Source organism: Hylobates moloch, unplaced genomic scaffold (genome assembly GCF_009828535.3).
Source record: "Hylobates moloch isolate HMO894 unplaced genomic scaffold, HMol_V3 SCAFFOLD_12, whole genome shotgun sequence".
Taxonomy (NCBI): domain Eukaryota; kingdom Metazoa; phylum Chordata; class Mammalia; order Primates; family Hylobatidae; genus Hylobates; species Hylobates moloch.
The window spans coordinates 36,145,593-36,173,263 of record NW_026652287.1 but is presented as its reverse complement, the minus strand read 5'-3'; the positions used below and the strand labels follow the sequence as shown (position 1 = coordinate 36,173,263).

Below are 27,671 nucleotides of genomic sequence, written 5' to 3'. Positions count from 1 at the left end.
GGCTTTCTTCTTTCAGGCCCGGTAAATCCTGAGAAGATCTTGGGTCATCAAGAGCAGCAGAATTGAAAGGACACGTCTCAGGTGCCAGGCTGTGAAACTTCATAACAAGGGCTTTGGAGAAATGAGGGCCAGAGTTTAAATCTTGGCCCTTCTCCTTATGAGTTACTAACTTACGGGCAATATACATATATGTTTTTTGAGACAGGGTCTTACTGTGTTGCTCAGGCTGGAGTGCAGTGGTGTGATCTCAGCTCACTGCAGCCTCCGCCTCCCAGGTTCAAGGGATTCTCCTGCCTCACAAGTAGCTGAGATTACAGGTATGTCCTACTATGTCCAGATAATTTTTGTGTTTCTAGTAGAGACAGGGTTTTGCCATGTTTCCCAGGCTGGTCTCAGAACTCCTGACCTCAAGTGATCTGCCTGTTTCGGCCTCCCAAAGTGCTGGGATTACAGGTGTGAGCCACCACACCCAGTTCTGTTTTTCTCATCTTAAAAGCAGCGGTGAATTTCAAAATATTTAATAAAAGCTATGGTGTGAGCACTCACCAATCAGAAGGAATGACAGCCGTAAACACTGGAGTATCAGCTGAACACCAGTCCCGTCTGAAATGATTAAAATAACACAATAGAATATTGAGTGCCAAGAGCACAGTAAACAATGGATACACTCAGGTTTCTTTCCCGTTGACTTCTGGTGTACTTGGAAACTTTTAGGCCCAACTAATGCACATAGACTTCTAGGCCAGGTTTTACAAACACAGCTGTTTATCACAGTCACTGGGGGAGCGTTAAAATGATACAGATTCCTGCCTTCCATTCTCCTAGCCTCACTCCTCTAGATTCAGTAAGTCTAAGGTGGGGATAGGGATGGGTATAATTTTCTTTTTTTCTTTTGAGACAGAGTCTTGCTCTGTCACCTAGGCTGGAGTGCAGTGGTGTGATCTCGGTTCACTGCAACCTCCACCTCCCGGGTTCAAGCGATTCTTCTGCCTCAGCCTCCTGAGTAGCTGGGATTACAGGCACGCACCACCACACCCGGCTAATTTTTGTATTTTTAGTACAGATAGGGTTTCACCATGTTGGTCGGGCTGGTCTCGAACTCCTGACCTCGTGATCCACCCGCCTTGGCCTCCCAGAGTACTGGATTACAGGCGTGAGCCACTGCGCCCGGCCAGGATGGGTAGACTTTAAAAGCTTCGTTGGGATTCCACCTTTGGAAAGGCAGCATGAGGAGCTCTGTGGACCCACTCCCTAGTGAAACAAGTCAACTAGTGAGAACTATAAAGAAAAACATTTATGGTCTCTAGAAATTGTCCGAAGGGCATATGGCAAGTGATAAAATATTTATTCAAGAAAATATACTAAAATTCTGGGCAGGCACAGTGGCTCACGCCTGTAATCCCACCACTTTGGAAGGCCGAGGCAGGCAGATCACCTGAGGTCAGGAGTTTGAGACCAGCCTGGCCAACATGGTGAAACCCCATCTCTACTAAAAATACGAAAATTAGCCAGGCGTGTGCTTGTAATCCTAGCTACTCGGGAGGCTGAGGCAGGAGCATCGCTTGAACCTGGGAGGTGGAGGTTGCAGTGAGCCCAGATCACACCACTGCACTCCAGCCTGGGTGACAGAGCAAGGCTCCATCTCAAAACACACACACACACACACACACACACACACATATATACACACAAAAAAATTCTAAACCACAGCCAGCTCCTTCCCTACCCACTCCTAGCCTACTGTGGCAACTCCACTCCAGGTGCATGCAGCTAAGAACACAGGGCTCTTTCTCTGCCTTGCTTCTAGTTGAAAGCTATGGTATCTTCCCAGGAGGGACAGGCCACCAGCATTTCTCATTCCTCTCCAGCTACCTGTTGCTAGAGAGGTAGCAACGGGTAGTGTTACCTGTGGTAAAAAGGTCAGGAGCTCCCTTCCTCTATCCAGTACCAGCCCTCCCCTCTTTTAGGGCAGAGGCTCCACCCCAGCCATTTGAGAATGCTGGAGCCCTGATCTCCCCTGGCCCTAGCTCATTTGTAAGGCTAAGGTTACATTCCAGGAGAAGCAAGTAGAATAAGAAAGTTTAATGCCCCATCCAGCAACCTGATGCTAAAGCAGTGGTGTCACTCAGAGAGAAATAGGCTACTGTCCCTACCCATCTCTGGAGATTTTACTCAGGGAGAAAGCCAAGCCTTCAGAACAAAGAGCTCTGAAACTCTCTCCCCAAAGAACTGACTTTACTTGAAACAGTGTGGGAGAGTTCAAACCTAAGGGCATGCTCAAAAATGGTGGAGGTTCTGTTGGTAAGCAATTAAGAGGAAGCTGGTAGCTTCATGAGAAACAAGCTAAACCACAGGCCAACTAGTATACCAGAGAGAATCAGGGAAACAGCTAAGAAGATCCCTCCTGGGTTCAGAACAAGTCTCAAACACTAACCTCTAAAACTACTCCTTTAAGGGAGCCTAAATTTAACTGGACCAGATGCAGAACAATTGATGCCTCAGAGCATTGTCAAAAACAATGATCAGGTGGCAATTAGTGGAGCCTAAAAGCTGAGTGTGGTGAGGGAAAGAGACAGGAGAGCCCACCTAAAACCACTGTCATCCTAGGGTGACAACGCATGTCTAAAGCTGTGCCCTTTGAGGAATATACATTATGACCAGCAGGATTTATTCCAGGAATGCAAGGTTGGCTTAATATCTGAAAATCAATTAATGTATCAAGAGAATAAAGAACAAAATCCATATGATCATTGCAGTAGATATATAAAGAGCACTTGACCTTTCATGATAAACATTCAACAAACCTAGAAATAGAAGGAAATTTTAACTTGATAAAGAGAAGCTACAAAAAAAATTCACAGTTAACATCATACTTAGTGGTGAAAACTGAATCCTTTCCAAGATCGGGAATAAGACATGAATGTTTTTCTCACCACTTCTGTTCAATATTGTACTGGAGATTTTAGCCAGAGAAATTAGGCAAGACAATAAAATAAAAGACATCAAGAATGAAAAAGAAATAAACTATCTCTATTCTGATATAACATGATCTTGTATAAAGAAAATCCTAAGGAATCCACTAAACTATTAGAACTCAAATAGGTTCAGTAAGGTTGCAGAATACAAGATCAATACACAAAAATTGTATTTCTATATACTTGCAAAAAATCCAAAAATTAAGAGAACTATTCCATATATGATAGTATCTGATATAGTTTAGATGTTTGTCCCCTCCAAATCTCACGGTGAAATGTAATCCCTACTGTTGGAGGTGGGGCCTGGTGAGAGGTGTTTGGATCATGGGGGCAGATCTCTCATGAATGGCTTGTTGCTGACCTCTTGATAGTGAATGACTTTTTTTTGTTTTTGAGACGGAGTCTCGCTCTGTCGCCCAGGCTGGAGTGCAGTGGCACAATCTCGGCTCACTGCAAGCTCCGCCTCCCGGTTTCATGCCATTCTCCTGCCTCAGCCTCCCGAGTAGCTGGGACTACAGGCACCTGCCACCACGCCCAGCTAATTTTTTTTTATTTTTAGTAGAGACGGGGTTTCACCATGGTCTCGATCTCCTGACCTCGTGATCCGCTCACCTCAGCCTCCCAAAGTGCTGGGATTACAAGCGTGAGCCACCGCACCCGGCCAATAGTGAATGACTTCTTGTGAGATCTGGTTCACAGTGTGTGGCTCTTCCTCCTCTCTCTCTTGCTTCTGCTCGTGTGTAGTAGAAGTGACATGCTGGCTCTTTATGACCTTCCACCAAGATTTTAAATGTCCTGAGGCCTTCAGCAGAAGCAGATGCTAGCACTGTGCTTCCTGTATATCCTGCAGAACCATGTGCCAAAATAAAAACTCTTTTCTTTATAAATTAAAGCACCATGGGACTGGTATAAGGATGCACAATAGACCAATAGGAATACCAGTCAGGTATTCCTTTATAGCAATGCAAAAGTGGCCTAATGCAGTGTCAAAAAGAATAAAATACTTAGTAATATATTTAACAAAAGGACAAACTTTATACTCTGAAAATTACAAAATGTGTTGAAAGAAGATTTAATAAATGAAAAAGAAATCCCATATTTATGAATCATAAAACTAAGTATTAAGACGGCAATATTTCCCAAGTTGATCTATAGAATTAATGAAGTCCATCTCAAAATCTCTAGCTGGCTTCTTTGCAGAAAATGACCAGCTGATGATAGAATTCATCTGGAAATTGAAGGGGGCCCAGAATAGCCAAAACAAACTTGACAAAGAACAATGTTGGAGGACTCATGCTTCCTGATTTCAAAACTTATTATACCACTACAGTAATTAAAGCTGCATGGGACTGGTACAAGAATGCATATAAACCAACAGGATACCATAGGATAGAATAGCCCAGAAATAAACCTTTATGTATATAGTCAATTTTCAACAAGAGTGCCAAGAGTACTCAATGAGAAAAAGACAGTCTCTCCAACAGATGTTGGGAAAATTGGATATGCACAGGCAAAAAAAATAATAACCTTGGATCCTTACACTATACACAATAATTAACAAAATGGATCAAAGACCTACATGTAAGAGCAAAAACTATAAACCTTTTAGAAGAAAATGTTGGGGGGCAAATCTCTATGACCTTGGTTTGGCAATGGTTTCTTAAATATGACACCAAAATTTGTCCTTTTGTGCATCAAAAGACATTATTGGAGTGAAAAGATAATCCATCAAATGGGAGAAAATATTTGCAAATCAAGTATTTGGTAAGATTCTAGTATCCAGAATATAAAAATAACTCCTACAACTGAAAAAAAACTAAACTCTGTTAAAAAAAAAAAAAAAATGGGCAAAGTATGTTAATTAGCCCTATTGCGCCATGTCACTACATAAACATGTTCCAAAACATCAAGTTGTACATGATAAATATATATAATTTGCATCTGTTAATTTAAAAATCAATTTTTTAAAAAGGGCAAAGGATATCAATAGACATTTCTTCCAAGAAGATAAACAGATGGCCAAAAAGCACATGAAAAGATGCTCAACATCGCTAATCACTAGGGGAAGGCAAATCAAGACCAGAGTTACCATTCCACACCCATGAATACAGCTACAAAAAAAAAAAATCAATGGGAAATTAACAACTGCTGGGAAGGATATGGAGAAATTAGAACCATTATGCATTGAGGATAAGAATGTCAACTGGAGCAGCCACGGTGAAAACCAGCTTGGCAGTTCCTCAAAAAGTAAAACAATTACCACTGGATCCAACAATTCCACTTCCGGGTACAGACACATGTGACTTGAAAGGAAGAACTCAGGCCGGGCCCGGTGGCTCACGCCTGTAATCTCAGCACTTTGGGAGGCCAAGGCAGGCAGATCATAAGGTCAGGAGATCGAGACCATCCTGGCTAACACAGTGAAACCCCGTCTCTTCTAAAAATACAAAAAATTAGCTGGGCGTGGTGGCAGGCGCCTGTAGTCCTAGCTACTTGGGAGGCTGAGGCAGGAGAATGGTGTGAACCCAGGAGATGGAGCTTGCAGTGAGCTGAGATCATGCCACTGCACTCCAGCCTGGGCGACAGAGCACAATTCCGTCCCCCCAAAAAATTTTTAAAAAGAACTCTGGTACACCCTACAATGGAATATTATTCATCCATAAAAAATGAAATTCAGATACATGCTATAACATGGATGAGCCTTGAAAACATGTTACACGAAATAAGCCAGACACAAAAAGACAAATATTATGATTCTATTTATATGAAATATCTAGAATAGGCAAATTCATAGAGATAGCATATTAGAGGTTACTAGGGGGTGCTGCGCAGAGGGAGAGATGAAGAATTACTGCTTCCCAGGTACACAGTTTCTATCTGGGGTGTTGACATGTTTTGGAACTAGATAGAGATAGACTAGATAGAGACAGTGGTTGCACAACATTGTGAATGTACTAAATGCCACTGAAGTGTTTAAAATGGCTAATTTTATGTTATGTGGATTTCACCTCAATAAAAATAATAAAAGATGATGAAATAATGCTACCAGACAGACAAAAGTTGGGGGAATTTGTCATTAGCACATCTGCACTGCAAAAAATATTAAAAATCTTTGGGCTGAAGGAATATTATTGGAGCTGGAAAGAGATGTAAAAGTAAAATAAGACAGACACAGAAACACATACTGTGTGATTTCACTCATACATGGAATCTCAAAAAGTTGATCTAGAAGTAGAGACTAAAATGGTGGTTACCAGAGTGGGGATGATGGGGGAGTGGGGTGCTGGGGAGTTGTTGGTCAAATAATACAAAATTTCAGTTAGATAAAAGGAATAGGTTTAAGATAACTATCATACAACATGGTGACTAAAGTTAATAACTACATTGTAATCTTGAAAAATGCTGAAATTTTAAATATTCTCACAAAAATAATAGATATGTAAATTAGCTATATTTAGCATTCCACAATGTATATATATATTTCAAAACATCATGTTGAACACAATAAATACATACAATTTCATCTGTCAGTTAAAAAATAATAACATTTAGAAAGGAATAAAGAAAACCTGAAAGGGTGACCCAGCTACTACCTAGGTCAAAGTAGTCCTAGCTACTCAGGAGGCTGAGGAGACAGGATCACTTCAGCCCAGAAGTTTTGAGGCTGCAGTGAGCTGATCATGCCATTGCACTCCAGTTTGGGCAACAGAGCAAGACCCTGTAGGCAAATTTCAGACTAATGAGTGCTTAGAGTAATAATAGCAGCAATGTATTGTGGGGTTAATAATATGTAGAAGAAAAATATTGGAGAACAATTGCAAAAAAAGGTGGAAAAACTAGAAATAGGCAACTTCATTAATCTACAGCTTCCTTAAGCCTGTAACTAACACCACACTAAGCAATGAAATATGAATGCTTTCCTCTTGAGTTTGGGGACAAGATAAGGATGTTCATTATCTCTTCAACATTGTATTAAAGGTCCTAGCCTGTGCAGTAAGGCAAGAAAAAAAAGTATAAAGATCAAAATAAAACTTTCCTTATTTAAAGGTGATATAAGTATACTGTCAAGAGATCATGTATGTAGCTGGGCACAGTGGCTCATGCTTATAATCCTAGTACTTTGGGAGGCTGAGGCAGGAGGATCAGTTGAGGCCAGGAGCTCAAGACCAGCCTGGGCAACATAGCAAAACTCCATTTCTACAAAAATTAAAATAAATTAGCCAGGTGTAGTGGTGCATGCCTGTAGTCCTAGCTACTCAGGAGGCTGAGAGGAGATCACTTGAGTCCAGGAGTTTGAGGCTGCAGTGAGCTGATCATGCCACTGCATTCCAGCTTGAACAAAAGAGTAAGACCCTGTCTCAGGGAAAAAAAAAAAAAAAAACCCAGATATTGTATATGTAAAAAGAATCTACAAATGGACAGAATTAAGTTTGTAATTGAATTTAGCAAAGTTCCTAGATATATAAGGCGATTGTACAAAAAATTATATTTTTGTATACTAGCAACAAATAATTGGAAAATACTATTTTAAAACATCAAAAACATTTAATACTTAGTAATCAATGTAGTTAAAATGTGTAACACCTCACTGAAAACTACAAAACAATGCAAAAGACTTAAATAGAGAATTTTACCATGTTCATGAGTTGGCAAGTTGAACATTTTTACAATGTCAGTTATCCCCAAATTGATCTACAGATTCAGGGCAATCTTAAACCCCAAATCCCATATTGTTGGGTTTTTTTTTTTGGAAACAGACAAGCTCGTTCTAAAATTATATGGAAAGCCAAAGCCCTTAGAATGGCTAAGGCTATCTTGAAGAAGACCAAAGTTGGAAGACTTAACTTACCGTGGACTTATCTTACTATCTTAAGATTTACTCTAAGGCTACATAATTAAAACAGGAGGGGAGGGGCGGGGGGAGACGGGAGAGGGGCCGGAGAGAGGGGCAGGAGTGTGGTGTGAGGGGCAGGAGTGTGGTGTTGGCAAAGGATAATAAATAGATCAATGGAAAAGAGAGTCCATAAATATACTCCAGCTTATATGGTCACTTAATTTATAATAGAATTGCCACTGCGATTGGGTGGCAATGGATGGTCTTTTCAATAAGTAGTGCCAGAATAATGATATCTATGTAGAAAATAAGCCTTGAGCCCACCTCACATGACACACGAACATTAATTCAAGATGAATCATAGATATAAATGTGGAGGGTAAAACAAGAGATTCCAAAAAAATATGAAAATATCACTTTGACTTTGGGTAGCACATTTTCTTAAATAGTACACAAAGAAAGCACTAAGAAAATTAGAACTCAACCTCATTAAAATTAAGAAGTGTTTAAAAATTAAATGACATCTTTAAGAAAGTAAATAGGTGCCGGGCGCGGTGGCTCACGCTTGTAATCCCAGCACTTTGGGAGGCCGAGGCGGGCGGATCACGAGGTCAGGAGATCGAGACCACGGTGAAACCCCGTCTCTACTAAAAATACAAAAAAATTAGCTGGGCGTGGTGGCGGGCGCCTGTAGTCCCAGCTACTCGGAGAGGCTGAGGCAGGAGAATGGCGTGAACCCGGGAGGCGGAGCTTGCAGTGAGCCGAGATTGCGCCACTGCACTCCAGCCTGGGCGACAGAGCAAGACTCCGCCTCAAAAAAAAAAAAAAAAGAAAGTAAATAGGTAAGCCACAGACGGAACACATTTGTAATGCACACATTTGACAAATGACTTGTATTCAGAATGTAAATAATGCCTACAAAACAATAAAAAAAAGCCTAAGAAAAGGTGAAAGACTTGAACAGGGACTTCACAAAAACAGCTATTCAGATGACCAGTAACCATATAAGAGTGCTAGATATCATTACTCATCATGAAAATGCAAATTAAAGCCACAATCAGGTACCACTGCACAGCTACCAGGACGACTAAAACTGAAAACACTGAGCTCATCAAATATTGTCCAGAATGTGCAGTGACTGCAGTGCCCTTCTATCGCTGGCGGGAGCGGAAAGTGATTTCACCATTTTGGACAGGTGTTTGGCAGACTCCCTAAAGACAAAAATGCCTGTTCTATGACCCATAAAGTCACGTCTATGTGCATAAAAATATGTACAAGAATTTTGTTTCCATTTTATTCACAATAGCCTCCAAATAGTGGCATATTCATACAATGTAATACTACACAATAAAGAAGATCCAGTTACTGATGCCCCCAAAACATGAAGCTCAAAAGCTTTTCAGATTTAATAAAATTAATAATTTTAATGGTTAAAATATATTCTTTTAAAATTTAAAAATATTTAATTGACAAAAACTGTATATATTCAAGGCATAATATGATTTATGTATACACTGTATAATGATTACCACAATCAAATTAACACATCCATAACCACCATAATTATCGTGTGTGTGTGTGTGTGTGTGTGCATATGTATGTGATGAGGACACTTAAAATCTGTTCTCTGGCCGGGCATGGTGGCTCATGCCTGTAATCCCAGCACTTTGGGAGGCCGAGGTGGGCAAACCACCTGAGGTCAAGAGTTCAAGACTAGCCTGGCCAACATGGCAAAACTACTAAAAATACAAAAATTAGCCAGGTGTGGTGGTGGGTGCCTGTAATCTCAGCTACTCGGGAGGCTGAGGCAGGAGAATAACTTGAACTCAGGAGGCAGAGGTTGTAGTGAGCTGAGATTGCGCCACTGTACTCTAGCCTGCACAATGGAGCGAGACTCTGTCTCAAAAAAAAAAAAAAATCTGTTATCAAATTCAGGTAAATAATACAGTATTATTAACTGTAGCCACCATGTATATATTAGATCCCCAGAACTTAATAATCTTATAACTCAAAGTTTGTATCCTTTGACCAACATCTTCCCATTCCCCATAAGCCCTAGCATCTGCCAAAGCTGCACAGCAAGAAAAAAAAAAAAAAAAAGAGGCCAGGTGCGGTGGCTCACGCCTGTAATCCCAGCACTTTGAGAGGCCGAGACAGGTGGATCAGGAGGTCAGGAGATCAAGGCCATCCTGGCTAACACGGTGAAACCCCGTCTCTACTAAAAATACAAAAAACTAGCCGGGCATGACAGCGGGTGCCTGTGGTCCCAGCTACTCAGGAGGCTGAGGCAGGACAATGGCGTGAACCAAGGAGGCGGAGCTTGCAGTGAGCCGAGATCGCACCACTGCACTCCAGCCTGGGCAACAGAGTGAACTCCATCTCAAAAAAAAAAAAAAAAAAAGAGAGGCAATCTATGGAATCAGAAAATATTTGCAATCTACATCCGAAATATGTATGGAACTCATACAATTTAATAGCAAACAAACCAAACAACCTAATTAAAAAGTGGACAAAGGACCTGAGTGATATTTCTTCAAAGAAGACATACAAATGGCCAACAAGCATGTAAATAAATGCTCAACATCAGCCAGGTGCAGTGGCTCAGCACTTTGGGAGGCTGAGGCAGGCGGATCACCTGAGGTCAGGAGTTGGAGACCAGCCTGGCCAACATGGTGAAACCCCATCTCCACTAAAAATACAAAAAATTAGCTGGGTATGATGGCATACACCTTTAGTCCCAGCTACTCAGGAGGCTGAGGCAGGAGAATCACTTGAACCCCAGAGGCAGAGGTTGCAGTGAGCTGAAATCATGCCACTGCACTCCAGCCTCCTGGGCAACAGAGTGAGACTCCATCTCAAAAAAAAAAAAAAAAAATGCTTTGGCTATTCAGGGTCTTTTGTTATTCCATACTCTGGGTAGCAAGCCACCTAGGAGCCAAGGCAAGAGACCGAGGGCACGAGCTGTTCCAGTATATCTAGATCACAGACATGATTATATATGAATATCATTAATCATTAGTTTGTAGCAATTACTCTTTATTCCAATATTATAATAATCCTTGCTCTACAATCGTAAACTAGGAAAAACCAGGCCATACAGAGATAGGAGCTGAGGGGACATAGTGAGAAGTGACCAGAAGTCAAGAGTGCGAGCCTTCTGTTATGCCCAGACAGGGCCACCAGAGGGCTCCTTGGTCTAGCGGTAACGCCAGCGTCTGGGAAGACACCCGTTGCCAAGCAGACCATGGTCTAGCGGTAGCGTCAGTGCCAAGGAAAAACACCTCCTACTTAGCAGACAGGGAAAGGGAGTCTGCCTTTCCCCGGGGGAGTTTAGAGAAGACTCTATTCCTCCACCTCTTGTGGAGGGCCTGACACCAGTCAGGCTCGCCCGCAGTTATCCAGAGGCCTAACCATCTCCCTGTGATGCTGTGCTTCAGTGGTCACACTCCTAGTCTGCTTTCATGTTCCATCCTGTACACCTGGCTCTGCCATTTAGATAGCAGTAGCAAAATTAGTAAAAGTACTAAAAGTCTCTGATATGCAGAAATAATGATGTAAGCTGTCTCTTTCTCCTCTCTCTCTGCCTCGGCTGCTAGGCAGGGAAGGGCCCCCTGTCCAGTGGACACGTGACCCAGAGGACCTTACCTATCATTGGAGTTGACTCATACTCTTTACCCTACCCCTTTGTCTTGTATACAATAAATAACAGCGCAGCCAGATATTTGGGGCCACTACTGGTCTCTGCGTCTTGGTGGTAGTGGTCCCCTGGGCCCAGCTGTCTTTTATCTCTTTGTCTTGTGCCTTTATTTCTACAATCTCTCGTCTCTGCAAATGGGGAGAAAAACCTACCGACCCTGTGGGGCTGGTCCCTACACCATACAAATTTTAGGATTTTTTTGTGAAAAATGTCATTGGTATTTTTGTAGGAATTGCATTGAATCTGTACATTACTTTGAGTAGTATGGACACTTTAGCAATATTAATTCTCCCAATCCATGAGCATTGGATGTCTTTCCATTTATTAGTAATCTCTTCAATTTCTTCCACCAATTTTTTAGTTTTCATTGTAGAGATCTTTCACCTCCTTGGTTAAATTTGTTCCTATGTATTTTATTTTTGGTATTATTGAAAACAGGATTGCTTTCTTGATTTCTTTTTCAGATAGTTTGGTGTTGGTATATAGAAACAGTAGTGATTTTTGTATGTTAATTTTGTGTCCTGCAATGTCACTGAACTTGTTTAATCTAACAGGTTTTGGGGAGGCTGTAGGGTTTTCCATATATAAGATCATGTCTTCTGCAAACAAGGATAATCTGACTTCCTTCTTTTCAGTTGGATGCTTTTTTTTTTTTTCTTGGGATGGAGTTTCGCTCTTGTTGCCCAGGCTGGAGTGCAATGGCATGATCTTGGCTCACCACAACCTCTGCCTCCTGGGTTCAAGTGATTCTCTTGCCTCAGCCTCCCGAGTAGCTGGGATTACAGGCATGCGCCCCCACCCCCAGATGCCCTTTCTTTCTTTCCCTGGCCTAATTGCTCTGGCTAGGACTCCCAGTACTATGTTGAATAGAAGTGGTACAACCTTGTGTTTTTCTATATTTTAGAGGCAAAGCTTTCAACTTTTCCCCATTGAGTATGATGCTAGCTGTGGGTTTGTTATATACGGCCTTTGTTGTAATCAACTATGTTCCTGCTATATCTAATTTGTTTAGGGTTTTCATCATGAAGGGATGTTGAATTTGAGATGATCATATGGTTTTTGTCCTTCATTCTATTAATGTGATGTATCACGTTTATTGATTTGCATATGTTGAACCATCCTTACATCCCTGGGATGAATCCCACTTAATCATGGCAAATGACCTTCTTGATGTGCTATTTTAAAGAAATAGTATCGGCCAGGCACAGTGGCTCACACCTGTAATCCCAGCATTTTGGGAAGCCAAGGCAGGAGGATTGCCTGAGCTCAGGAGTTTGAGACTAGCCTGGGCAACATGGTGAAACCCCGTCTCTACTAAAATACAAAAAGTTAGCCAGGCGTGGTGGAGTGCACCTGTAGTCCCAGCTACTCAGGAGGCTGAGGCAGGAGAATCACTTGAACCAGTGAGGTGGAGGTTGCAATAAGCCGAGATCACGCCACTGCATTCCAGCCTGGGTGACAGAGCAAGACTCTGTCTCAAAAAAGAAAGAAAGAAAGAAAGAAAGAAATGGGGTCTATGTTTCCCAGGCTGGACTTGAACTCCTGGATTCAAATGATGCTTCCACCTCAGCCTCCCAAGTAGCTGGGAGTACAGGCACGTGTCACCATGCCCAGCTACAGTTCTTCAAATGCTTGGTAGAATTTGTAACTGAATGTATTAGATCCAGAGCTTTTTTTAATGGAAAACTTTTTATTATTAATTCAAGCTTGTTGCTCATTGTTGGTCTGTTCAGGTTTTCTAATTCTTTATAATTCAATATTGGCTGGTTATATGTGGCCAGGAATTTATCTATTTCTTCTAAGTTTTCCATATAGTTGTTTACAATAGTCTCTAACGATCCTTTGTAGTTCTGTGATATCAATTGTGATGTCTCCTTTGTCATCTTTTTTTTTTTTTTTTTTTGAGATAGTCTCACTCTTGTTGCCCAGGCTGAAGTGCAATGGTGCAATCTCAGCTCACTGCAACCTCCGCCTCCTGGTTCAAGTGATTCTCTTGCCTCAGCCTCCCGAGTAGCTGGGATTACAGGTGCCCGCCACCATGCCCAGCCAATATTTGTATTATTAGTAGAGATGGGGTTTCACCCTATTGGCCAGGCTGGTCTTGAACTCCTGACCTCAGGTGATCCACCCCCCTCAGCCTCCCAAAGTGCCGAGATTACAGGCGTGAGCCACTGCACCCGGCCTTTGATCTATTTGAATCATCTCTCTTTCATACTTAGTCTAGCTAAAGGTTTGTTGATTTTGTTTATCTTTTCAGAAACCAACTGTTTCGTTGATCTTTTGTATTTAATTCTCTAGTTTATTTCTGCTCTGATGTTTATTATTTTTTTTCCTTTACTAATTTGGGGTTTCATTTGTTCTCATTTTTCTAGATTTTTAGAGAAAATCCCTTAATGAGAAAGGAAGACTAAGAGAAAAAGGAAGAAAAGATCTACAAAACAACTAGGAAAAAGTAACAAAATGGCAATAGTAAGCCCTTACCTATTAATAATTACCATGAATGTAAATGGATTAAATTCTCCAATTAAAAGACAGACTGGCTGAACGGATTAAAAAACATGACCTAACTAAAGCTGGCTGTTGAACAATATGAGTTTGAGCTGCAGGAGTCCAATGTCATGCAGATTTTCTTCCACCTCTGCCACTCCAAGTCAGCAAGACCAGCCCTTCCTCCTCCTCTCCCTCAGACTCCTTGATGTGAAGATCACAAGGATGAAGGCCTTTGTGTGATGATCACTTCCACTTGATAAACATTAAATATATTTTCTCTTCCTTATGATTTTCTTGATAAAACTTTTTTCTCTAGGTTACTTTATTGTAATAATATAGTGTATAATAGATTCAACATATAAAATATGTGTTAATCGACTTTTTATATTGTTGGTAAGGCTTCGGGTCAACATTAGGCTATTACTAGTTAAGTTTTGGGGGAGTCAAAAGTTATTCACAGATTTTCAACTACATGGGGGTTGGTGCCCCTAACCCTACATCATTCAAGGGTCAACTGAATATGTTGTCTACAAAAGACTCGCTTCACCTGAAAGGACACACACAGACTGAAAGTGAAGGGATGGGAAGATATTTCCTGCAAATGCAAAGCAAAGAAGGACAAGTAGTTATATCAGATAAAATAGATCTTAAGCCTAAAACTGCAAAGAGAGACAAAGAGGCCATTATAGAATGGTAAAATAATCAATACAACAAGAGGATATAACAATAATAAATATATATGCACCCAATATTGGAACATCTAAATTTATAAAGCAAATCTTAAATAGACCTAAAGGGAGAGATAGACTGCAATACAGTAATAGTAGAGGATTTCAACACTCCACTTTCAGCAATGGACAGATCATCCAGACAAAATCAGCAAAGAAATATCAGAGTTAAACTACACTCCAGACCAAACAGACCTAACAAGACACTTACAGAACCTTCCATCCAGTAGCCATGGAATACACACTCTTCTCAAAAGCACATGGAACATTATCTAGTATAGATTATATGTTAGGCCACAATACAAGTCTTAACAAATTTAAAAAAGCTAAATCATATTATTGTTTTTGACAATAGAGTAAATCTAGAAATTAATAATAGGTAGAACATTGGAAACTGTACAAATATTTGGAAATTAAGCAACATGCTCCTAAACCACCAATGGGTCGATAAAGAAATCAAAAAGGAAATTTGACACAAATGAAAATGGGAATACAGCATATTAAAACCTGTGGAGGCTGGGCATGGTGGCTCATGCCTGTAATCCCAGCACTTTTGGAGGCCGAGGCAGGAGGATCACTTGAGGTCAGGATTTCGAGACCAGCCTGGCCAACATAGTGAAAATACAAAAATTAGCCAGGCATGGCAATGGATGCCTGTAGTCCCAGCTACTCAGGGGGCTGAGGCAGGAGAATCACTTGAACCCAGGAGGCAGAGGTTGCAGTGAGCCGAGATTGTGCCATTGCACTCCAGCCTGGGCGACAGAGTGAGACTCTGTCTCAAAAATTAAATGAATAAATAAAAATAATAAAACCTACAAATACAGCAAAAGCAGTACTAAGAGGGAAACTTAAAGCAATAAATGTCTATATAAAAAATATTTGAACAATTAGCAAACCTGACAATATATACATCTATCTATATACTCATATGTCTAACAACATATCCAACTACAGAATACACATTCTTTTCAAGAACACACTAAACAGTTACAAAAGTGGACAATATTTTCCACAAAATAAATCTCAATAAATCTCAAAAGGATCAAACTCATACAGAGTTTACTTCTGACCACATGCAATTAAGCTAGAAATTAATCCTCAAATCCTTATGTTTGATTTTTGAGACTACATTTTGAAATAACCAATGGGTTAAGGAATTTATCAAAATGGATATTGGAAAGTGTTTTGAACAGAATGATAATGAAAATACTTATGTCAAAACATGGGATGCAACTGAAGTCAAATATTAGAAATAAAAAAATGGCTGAAAATCAATAAGCTTAGACTCCATCCCTAGAAACTGGAAAACAGCAAAATGAACCCAAAGAGGTAGGAAGCAGGAAATAGTAACATCAGGAAATAAAATAGAATAGGGAAGATCAACAAAATTAAAAGTTGGTATTTTAAAAGACAAAATGGATAAAAATCTCTAGCAACACTTGCCAAGAAATAAAAAAATTAAAGCACAAAAAGAGTTGAAATTAAAAAGGGGACATCATTATAAAGCCTATACTTATTTAAAATATAATAAAAACACTATAATAATTTTATGCCAATAAAGGTGAAAATTTTCAGAAAAATATCTAATAAAATTCACACAGGAAGAAATAGAAACTCTGAATTGTCCTTTACCTTTTAAATCAGGGGTCCCCAATCCCTGATTAACAGGCCACCAGTCTGTGCCCTGTTAGGAACCAGCCAAACAGCAGGAGTTGAGTGGAGGGCAAGCAGACATTATTACCTGAACTCTGTCTACTGTGAGATCAATGGCAGCATTAGATTCTCACAGGAGCTAGAACCCTATTGTGAACTGTGCATGTGAGGAATTTAGGTTGCACACTCCTTATGAAAATGGAATGTGTGATGATTTGAGGTGGAATAGTTTCATCCTGAAACCACCCCCCACGCTGGTGCCAAAAAGATTGGGGACCACTGAATAAATTGCTTCTGTAATTAGTAACTTTGCTCCAAAGCAAACTTCTGGCGAAGATGACTTCACTGAATCGTACCAGACATTTAAGAAGTAAATATTGTCAATTTGGTATAAAATCTTCCAGAATAGAAAAAGTGGCAAGATGAGTATAACTTGAGTACCTAGTCTAGCAAGGGAATTATGATAAATAAAATCACACACCAATATCATTCATAAACCTTGATGCAAAGGTCCCAAAAAATAACCAGCAAGTGAAATCAATACATGAAAACTATATATCACAAATGATTTTGCTTAAAAGAAAATCAGTGATAACATAATAAGGATACAGATCATATGACCATCTCAATTTGTAGAATATTTGATGAAACCCAATAACCATTCATTTATTAACAAAAATAGCTGGGCATGGTGGCTTATGCCTGTGATCCCAGGACAGGACTTTGGGAGGACAAGGCAGGAGGATTGCCTGAGGCCAAGAGTTTGAGATAAGCGCTTGCAACATAGCGAGATCCCTTCTCTACAAAATAAAAAATAAGATAAAAGCCAACCTCTTAGCAAATTAGAGTAGAAAAGAACATCTTTAATTTCATAGGAGGTATTTATAAAAAAGAAGCATAAACATTATACTTGATAAAACGTTGAAGGGTTTTTCTTCAAAGTCAGGAATAAGAGACAAGGATGTCTGCCACCATCCCTTCTAGTCAAATTGAATTTAAAGTTTGTGTAGACTGATGGCCTTCATGGTACCAAGTCTTCAATTTTTCCTATATCCACCCCCTTTGCAATGTGATTCTGCAGTTTGTCTAAGATCATATCTACTCTCCTGCTCCTTGAACCTGGGCTTGTGTGCTGATTCAGCGCCTATGCTGCAAGAGACCTTACTTGTTACTGCTTATTCTCTAACTCTTCCGCCATCACTATGAGGACGTGTCTGGGCTAACATGCTGGAAACTGAAATACATTTTAGAGCTGAATCACTCCAGTGGTCCTAGCTCAAGCTAGTCTAGATTAGCCAAGAGGCAGCCCATTCCCTTTTATATTAGCTGAGCCCAACATAATGACTCATAAGCTGGAATGATAAATTCTTGTTTTAAGTCACTGAAGTTTGAGGTGGTTTGTTATGCAGCATTATGGTGGCAATGAGTCATTGACACAAGGTACAATAAAATTTTAAAAATGGTTTAGAAAAGAAGAAATAAAACTATTATTTATGGATATGATTCTGTATATAAAAAGGAAAAAAATCGCAGGGCACAGTGACTCACGCCTGTAATACCAGGAGTTTCGAAGGCCAAGGTGGGCAGATCACCTGAGGTCAGGAGTTCGAGACCAGCCTGGCCAACATGGTGAAACCCCATCTCTACTAAAAATACAAAACTAGCTAGGCATGGTGGCGTATGCCTGTAGTCCCAGCTACTCGAGAGGCTGAGGCAGGAGAATCACTGAACCCAGAAGGTGGAGGTTGCAGTCTGCGAGATCACGCCATTGCACTCCAGCCTGGGCAACAAGAGCAAAACTCTGTCTTCCTTACACCTTATACAAAAATTAATTCAAGATGGATTAAAGACTTACATGTTAGACCTAAAACTATAAAAACCCTAGAAGAAAACCTAGGCAATACCATTCAGGACATAGGCATGGGCAAGGACTTCATGTCTAAAACACCAAAAGCAATGGCAACAAAAGCCAAAATTGACAAATGGGATCTAATTAAACTAAAGAGCTTCTGCACAGCAAAAGAAACTACCATCAGAGTGAACAGGCAACCTACAGAATGGGAGAAAATTTTTGCAACCTACTCATCTGACAAAGGGCTAATATCCAGAATCTACAATGAACTCAAACAAATTTACAAGAAAAAAACAAACAACCCCATCAAAAAGTGGGTAAAGGACATGAACAGACACTTCTCAAAAGAAGACATTTATACAGCCAAAAAACACATGAAAAAATGCTCATCATCACTGGCCATCAGAGAAATGCAAATCAAAACCACAATGAGATACCATCTCACACCAGTTAGAATGGCCATCATTAAAAAGTCCGGAAATAACAGGTGCTGGAGAGGATGTGGAGAAATAGGAACACTTTTACACTGTTGGTGGGACTGTAAACTAGTTCAACCATTGTGGAAGTCAGTGTGGCAATTCCTCAGGGATCTAGAACTAGAAATACCATTTGACCCGCCATCCCATTACTGGGTATATACCCAAAGGACTATAAATCATGCTGCTATAAAGACACATGCACACGTATGTTTATTGCGGCACTATTCACAATAGCAAAGACTTGGAACCAACCCAAATGTCCAACAACAATAGACTGGATTAAGAAAATGTGGCACATATACACCACGGAATACTATGCAGCCATAAAAAATGATGAGTTCATGTCCTTTGTAGGGACATGGATGAAACTGGAAAACATCATTCTCGGTAAACTATCGCAAGGACAAAAAACCAAACACTGCATGTTCTCACTCATAGGTGGGAATTGAACAATGAGAACTCATGGACACAGGAAGGGGAACATCACACTCTGGGGACTGTTGTGGAGTTGGGGGAGTGGGGAGGGACAGCATTAGGAGATATACCCAATGCTAAATGACGAGTTAATGGGTGCAGCAAACCAACATGGCACATGGATACATATGTAACAAACCTGCACATTGTGCACATGTACCCTAAAACCTAAAGTGTAATAATAAAATATAAATAAATAAAATAAAATAAAAAAAGAAAAAAGTCTATAAATACATTACTAGGATTAATGAGTGAGTTTAGCAAGGTTGCTGAATACAGGGTTAATAGAAAACAATGTTAACAGCATTTCTGTATACCAGCAAGAAATAAATGGGTAATAAAAAAAAAAGATAACATTTATAATAACAAGATATTTTATGTGCCTAGGAATAGATCTAACACAAAAGTACAAAACTTCTATACCAAAACCTATAAACTATTATTATTATATTGGTGTCTTTTGATGAAAAGATGTTCTAAATTTTAATGAACTCAAATTTATCAGTTCCCTCATGGTTTATATTTTCTAAAAGCTATTTAATATGTCTTTTTTTTTTTTTTTTTTTTTTGAGATGGAGTTTTGCTCTTGTTGCCCAGACTGGAGTGCAATGGCGTGATCTTGGCTCACCGCAACCTCCGCCTCCCAGGTTCAAGCGATTCTCCTGCCTCAGCCTCCCAAGTAGCTGAAATTACACCTGGCTAATTTTGTATTTTTAGTAGAGATGGGGTTTCTTCATGTTGGTCAGGCTGGTCTCAAACTCCCAACCTCAGGTGATCTGCCCACCTCAGCCTCCCAAAATGCTGGGATTATAGGCATGAGCCACTGCACCCGGCCCTAATACGTCTTTCCTAACCCCCAGATCATGAAGTTATTCTTCCACAAAACTTCTAAACACTTTATAAATTTGCCTTTCATGCTTAAATCTGTTCATCCTCATGGATTAACACTTTTCTTGATAATAATAATGATTATAGGCTGGGCGTGGTGGCTGACCCCTGTAATCCCAGCACTTTGAAAGGCCAAGGTGGGTGGATCACCTGAGGTCAGGAGTTCAAGAGCAGCCTGGGCACGATGGTGAAACCTCATCTCTGCCAAAAATACAAAAAATTAGCTGGGCGTGGTGGTGCATGCCTTTAGTCCCAGCTATTCAGGAGGCTGAGGCACAAGAATCTCTTGAAGCTGGGAGGTGGAGGTTGCAGTGAGCCAAGATCATGCCACTGCACTCCAGCCTGGGCAACAGAGAGACCCTGTCTATAATAATAATAATAATGGTTATAGGTTTTGGCATAGAAATTTTGTATTTTTTTATTAGATCTATTCCTAGGCACTTAAAATAGCTTCATGTTATTATAAATGTTATCTTTATATTTTTCATTACCTATTTATTTCTTGCTGGTATGTAGAAACGCTGTTAATATTGTTCTGTTAACCCTGTATCCAGCAACCTTGATAAACTCACTCATTAATCCTAGTAATGTATTTATAGATTTCTTTTTTTTTTTTTGAGACACAGTCTTGCTCTGTTGCCCAGGCTGGAGTGCAGAGGCCCAATCTAGGCTCACTGCAATCTCCACCTCCCAGGTTCAAGCAATTCTCCTGCCTCAGCCTCCCAAGTAGCTGGGATTTCAGGCATGCACCACCATGCCCAGCTAATCTTTGTATTTTTAGTAGAGATGGGGTTTCATCATGATCGTCAGGCTGGTCTTGAACTCCTGACCTCGTGATCCGCCCGCCTCGGCCTCCCAAAGTGCTGGGATTACAGGCGTGAGCCACTGCGCCCGGCCTACCCTCTCCTTTTTAAAAATTACGTGTGCACAGAGAGGCCACCTTTTTCAGGACATTGCATTTTCAGGCTTGTGGTGATAAATAAGATCGGCCAATGCAGGTGTTCATAATGACTTTCCAACTGGCCCTGAAGTTCTAGCATGTGATTGCTTCCCTCCTGGACTGTGACTTTCAGTGGGAGATGGGAGTTTTTTCAGAGAACTGAACTGTGGAGAAACGACCTTTCCTTAACTTGAAGGTACTTTTAAAATTTGAGGGTCTGGACCAAAAGAAGAGGAATAGCAGGTTGAAGTCAAGATGACAGATAAGGTAAGAGGGAAGCCTAACTCCAAAGATGGCTTCAGTGAAGAAAAGGCATTTTAAGATTTTTTTTAAATCTTGTCAGAAGATCCCAGAAAATTTCTGATTTTCATTAGCAATTAATAAAGTGATACATGCAGAAATGAATAAAACAGAACACTGCTCTTTTTTATTTGTACTTTTTGGCCTGGGATATGGGTTTTAAATGGACATTGTACCAGCTTCATTAAGATAAACAATATTTGTAAAAATCGTAAAAAAAAGAAATGAACAATTTTAAAAGAGAAAATAACCTTAATGACTTGGAAATTAAGAAATATGCTTCTGTGGTGAGAGGGTCATTTGAGCTCAGGTGTTCAAGACCAGCCTAGGCAACACAGCAAGACCCCCATCTCATATCTACACACACACACACACACACACACACACACACACACACACACACACACTTCCAGATAATCCTTGGATTAAAAAGAAGCTAAGTAGAAAATTACAAAGTTTCTAGGTAGCATAAAAAGGAGATTATTTCATATCAAAATCTTTGACATACAGCAAAAATTACACTTTACTGAAGACTAAAGATGATGAATAAAGGAACTTAATACTCCCCTTAAGAAATCAGAAGATGGGTGCAGTGGCTCATGCCTGTAATCCTAGCACTTTGGGAGGCTGAGACGGGTGGATCACTTGAGGTCAGGAGTTTGAGAAGTCAGAAGAATGAAGACAAAACAAACTAGAGAGAAATTGTAATTAAAAAGTTGACATTAATGAGATAGAAAATAAAGTAAAAATGCTAAGTAAATCCAAATGCCACTTGTGAATGATTGAGAAAAAGATAAATAAAAATAACAAAACGTAAAAAATGAGAAAAGAGACACAGCCATCAAATTTAGAGAGAATTTTAAGGACAAATGCTATATGAAATTCTAGGTCAACAAATCTGAAACCTTAGAGGAAACAAAGTGTCTAGCAAATGTAAATTACTAAAAATAATCCAAGAATTTTGGGGAAAATTAATGGAAAGGGTTGGAAGGTTGAGTAGAGATCTACTGCACAAATGCGCTCTGGGACCAGATGGGCTCAGAGATGAGTTCGATTTAACCTTTAAAAAGCAGATGGTTCTAATGTCAATTACACCAGGCTGCTCAAAGTGTGACCCATGGGAGTGTGATATATGCAAATTAATGAACCCGAATCCAGATTCACCACATAAAAATCACTAGCAGGCAGCCGGGCGCGGTGGCTCACGCCTGTAATCCCAGCACTTTGGGAGGCCAGGGTGGGCAGATCACAAGGTCAGGAGATCGAGACCAGCCTGGCCAACATGGCGAAACCCCGTCTCTACTAAAAATACAAAAATTAGATGGGAGTGGTGGCGCATGCCTGTAATCCCAGCTATTCGGGAGGCTCAGGCAGGAGAATCGCTTGAACCCGGGAGGCGGAGGTTGCAGTGAGCCGAGATTGCGCCATTGCACTCCAGCCTGGGGGACAACAGCAAGAATCTGTCTCAAGAAAAAAAAAAAATCACTAGGAGATGGGGCCCAAGGATCTGTTTAACAAGCTTTCCAAGTGACTTTCAGCATACTAAAGTTTGAGCAGCACTGGCTTAGGGTCACAGAAAAAATAAAGAGCTCCTCAATTTAGTTTCTGAAGCTAGCATAACTTTAATGCCAAAATTTATAAAAAGTAGAAAAAACCCCCTCATTTACAAAGATGAGATGAACAAGCTAAATATTAGCAAATAGAATCTAGAATATATCAAAAGGATAATGCATAACACCTAAGTAGAATTGATTCCACAAGAATAGCTCAATATTTAAAATTCTATCAACAATTCCACTAAATGCTAAAAAGCCACTTGGCAAAATGCGGCAGTTCTATGAATATACTAAATACCACTGAATTGTAAACTTTCTTTTTTGAGACAGAGTTTTGCTTTTGTCCCCCAGGCTGGAGTGCAATGGCGTGATCTCAGCTCACTGCACCCTCTGCCTCCCGGGTTCAAGAGATTCTCCTGCCTCAGCCTCCCAAGTAGCTGGGAGCACAGGCACCCAACACCATGCCTGGCTAATTTTTGTATTTTTAGTAGAGATGGGGTTTTGCCATGCTGACCAGGGTGGACTAGAATTCCTGACCTCAAGTGATCCACCCACCTCGGCCTCCCAATGTGCTGTGATTACAGGAATGAGCCACCATGCCTGGCCGAATTGTAAATTTTAAATAGGTTGATTGTATGGTATATGAATCACATTTCAATAAAGCTGTCACAAAAGAATATCTTAGGCTTCTGGACAAAAGGGAGCTTGGGAGTGTCTGGTAGACACATCTGCTGGCAATAACTTTCCTTAACCCTACCCTTATGGCAGATATACCTGACAGCAATGACTTAAGCTCCCTCTGAGAATGAGGGTTGCCACGTAGAGGTTGCTGGGGGAGGATGCTAAGTGAAAGTGCCCTATGAACTGCAGGTTTTTTTCTTTCTTTTGAGATGGAATCTCGCTCTGTCGCCCAGGCTGGAGTGCAGTGGCACCATCTGAGTTCACTGCAACCTCTGCCTCCCAAGTTCAAGAGATTCTCCTGCCTCAGCCTCCCAAGTAGCTGGGACTACAGGCGCCCGCCACCATGCCCAGCTAATTTTTGTATCATTAGTAGAGACGGGTTTTCACCATGTTGGCCAGGCTGGTCTTGAACTCCTGACCTCAAGTGATCCACCTGCCTTGGCCTCCCAAAGTACTGGGATTACAGGCGTCAGCCACCGTGCCTGGCCTGAACTGCATGCTTTTTGCAAATGGTTGTGGTTCTCCTGTCTAGTCCACCACCACTGGCCCATGCTGCAAGTTCCCTCAAATAAGCCCTGTGTTTTGTGTGCTGGCTCCGGGTCTCTTCTTCAGCCTCTTGAACCTGGTGCCATGGCTACTGAAGTTAACAGGCATTTGGCACGACAACCGATGATCCCAGCAGGAGGTCGGAGAAAATCCTGTGCACGCAGAATCAATGGGATTGGAGAGGAGGATATCAACGGGGGGCATCTCGGGCTGGCTGTCCACATCTGTGTGGGGCCCAGCAGCCACTATCCTTGATGGATGAGGCCCAAGGCATGGGTACAGAGATGCCCCCCAAAAACTGAAGGGTCTGGAAGAGCTATTGCAGGAGGTGGATCTAACTAAGCAAAAGTTAGATGCCTGAGCTGTGGCAGCTGCGGTTGGCTGGCCACTCCTGACTGTGCTCTGAGCAGCCTCGGGGGCTGGGCTTATGGCGCAGGTGAAGGTGCATCCATTACAAGATGAGCTGCGACGACAAAGAGATGCCTAATTAGATCAGGCTGAAACATCCGAGACTGACAGTCCCACCTGCGGGCACAGGATGACAAAATGGAGAGACCCTGGCTTGTCAGGTAGTCCATTTGAAAAGCTGCTGGCTGCTATGTCAATGAGTCAGGGCCCTCGTGACTAAATCATCCTGGGACCCTAAGTTCTGGGACCCCATGGAGAGCTCTAGTGGGGAAGAGAGTGAGGCCTGGGATGAGCTCATGAAGGTGCCCGTCCTCTCTGCACGTTTGCTGGTCACCACCAAGATGAAAGCCGACCAACCACACCCATAGGGGGTCACCCTGCAAGACTTGCCCCTGCCTGGAAGTGCGGGATTCCACGGCTGTGGAGTTGGTGGAGCTGGGAACTAGGTTCAGGCAGAAGGGGGAGAGAGTCAGTCGCAGGGTGGCTTCTCTGTCTATGGGACATGGAACAGAGATGAGTGAAATGGCATCCATCACCAACCATCCGGCCCTGACGTGGTGCCTCAATGGCACCAATAATGAGGATCGGGCCACCCCCCTCCTTAGCTGGATGGTTGTGAGCTGCAAGGCAGCCTGGCCAAATGAAAGGAATGTCCCGGCCAGGTGCAGTGGCTCAGGCCTGTAATCCCAGCACTTTGGGAGGCTGAGGCAGGAGGATCATGAGGTAGGGAGTTTGAGACCAGCCTGGCCAATATGGTGAAACCCCGTCTCTACTAAAAATACAAAAATTAGTCAGGTGTCGTGGCAGGTGCCTATAATCCCAACTACTCGGGAGCCTGAGGCAGAAGAATTGTTTGAACCTGGGAGGCGGAGGGTGCAGTGAGCTGAGATGGAGCCATTGCACTCCAGCCTGGACAACAGGGCGAGACTCCATCTCAAAAAGAAAAAAGAAAGAAAGAAAGGAATGTCCCCACATCTCCTTTGTGATGACAGATTATGGAGGAATTGAGGGACATCCTCTGGGAATTAGGGGTGATGCTTGCTATCTACACTGAGCATTACCAAGACCCTGACAAGGAGCTTTGCACTGCGGGCATGAGAAATGCCATCTTACAGTAGGCACACAAACAATGGTGTGGCACACTAGCGTCTATCTTGAGTCCCTTCGTAGGACAGCCAGTGTCTCAGGCGGCCCAAAGGGCCACCACTTAGGAGAAACAGAAACTGCATAGGTGAGGGGTGCATGCTGCTGGGATAAAATCAAGGGAGCCAAAGGAAAAACAGCCAAGGGGCTGTCGGGGACCCCCGACAAATGTGTGACCAGGTAGTGGCAGGGACGCCTACTGTGAAAATAGATAAACAGCCTAATGCTGTTCTGGTCAGACTGTGGCAGAAGCTCAAGCCAAAACAGCACTTCACGAAGAAGCCTCAGGCTCAGCCCACTGCCCCTCCCACAGAGGGATACAGGCACCAACCCCTTTAGACAAGCATAAAGGCTAAGGCCCCAGGATCCTGGTAAGAGCAATGGCGGCTGGGTGTCTGGAGACTGGCGGCCACATATAGAGCTAGCTAACTATATATTGGTCACCTAAGAATGCACAGGCTGGCTGGTAATCCCAGCGCTTTGGGAGGCCAAGGTGGGCGGATCACCTGAGGTCAGGAGTTTGAGGCCAGCCTGGCCAACATGGCGAAACCTCATCACTACTAAAAATACAAAAATTAGCTGGGCGTGGTGGTGGACACCTGTAATCCCAGCTACTCAGGAGGCTGAGGCAGGAGAATCACTTGAACCCGGGAGGCGGAGGTTGCAGTGAGCCAAGATCATGCCACTGCACTCCAGCCTGGGCCACAGAGTGAGACTCCGTCTCAGAAAAAAAAGAAAAAAAAAAAAAAAAGGCAAAAAACCAAGAATGCATCCAGGAGGCGCGGTGGCTTACGCCTGTAATCCCAGCACTTTGGGAGGCTGAGGTGGGCAGATCACGACCAGCCTGACCAACATGGTGAAACCCCGTCTCTACCAAAAATACCAAAAGTTAGCCGGGTGTCTGTAATCCCAGCTACTCTGGAGGCTGAGGCAGGAGAATCGCTTGAACCCAGGAGGTGGAGGTTGCAGTGAACCGAGATTGTGCCACTGCACTCCAGCCTGGTGACAGAGTGAGACTCCATCTCAAAAACAAAACAAAACAAAACAAAACAACACGAATGCAAAGGCTGTTCCCAGCGGATACTGGAGCTGAATGCACTCTCATATGTGGTGACATCCATGGTTCCAGTGGCCTATAATAATAGATGGTCCGTGGGGGCGGGGGTCGTGAAAGTCAGACAGGTTGAGCTAGTATTACAAGTTAGGAGACTGCTGCCCAAACCCTATTTAGTATACATAGCTCCTATCCCAGAGTACAACTTGGGAATGGCTGTCTCATCAGGCTTGTGACCCTCTGAATTCCGACTGAGTTAGGATGGTGAAGTGCGTGATCAAGGGGAATGCGAAATGGACACCAGCACAGCTGCCAGCCCTCTGTGAATAGCACCATTGAAACGACAACACCTGCCAGGAGGTCATGATGAGATCGTAGGGACTGAAAAGGAAAGAAGTCTGGGTAGACGTTATAAGACCAGTGAACAGCCCATACAATAGCCCTGCATGGCCCATGTGGATGCCTGATGGGACACGGAGAATGACAGATTACGGAGAGTTCAACAAAGCGGTCCCCCTAATGTATGCAGCTGTTCTCATATCGCCTCCTTTCTGATGAGGGTAGGAGAGGGACTGGACGCGCCTCATTTTGTCATTGCATTCACCTGGTATATTAGTCCGTTTTCAAGCTGCTATAAAGAACTGCCCCAAACTGGGTAATTTATAAAGGAAAGAGGCTTAATTGACTTACAGTTCAGCATGGCTGGGGAAGGCCTCAGGAAGCTTATGATCATAGCAGAACGGAAAGGGGAAGAAAGGCACCTTCTTCACGAGGCCGAGCGAAGGAGGAAGAGCCCCTTATAAAAGCATCAGATCTCGCGAGATCTCACGCACTGCCACGAGAACAGCATGGGGGAAACCGCCCCAGTGATTCAATTACCTTCACCTGGTCTCTCTGACACGTGGGGATTACGGAGATTACGACTCAAAATGAGATTTGGGTGGGGACACAAAGCCTAACCCTAGCTGGGCGT

General features: G+C 42.1%; 1 long non-coding RNA gene across 1 annotated transcript; it reads right to left on the bottom strand.

Moving 5' to 3' along the window:
* Nucleotides 1–27,470, bottom strand: LOC131380821 (uncharacterized). Its single transcript, XR_009209066.1, has 3 exons — nucleotides 27,389–27,470; nucleotides 547–603; nucleotides 1–38 (listed from the first exon to the last, which is right to left on the bottom strand). It is a non-coding gene; the product is annotated as an uncharacterized LOC131380821 (long non-coding RNA).
* Nucleotides 27,471–27,671: the final 201 nt, after the last annotated feature.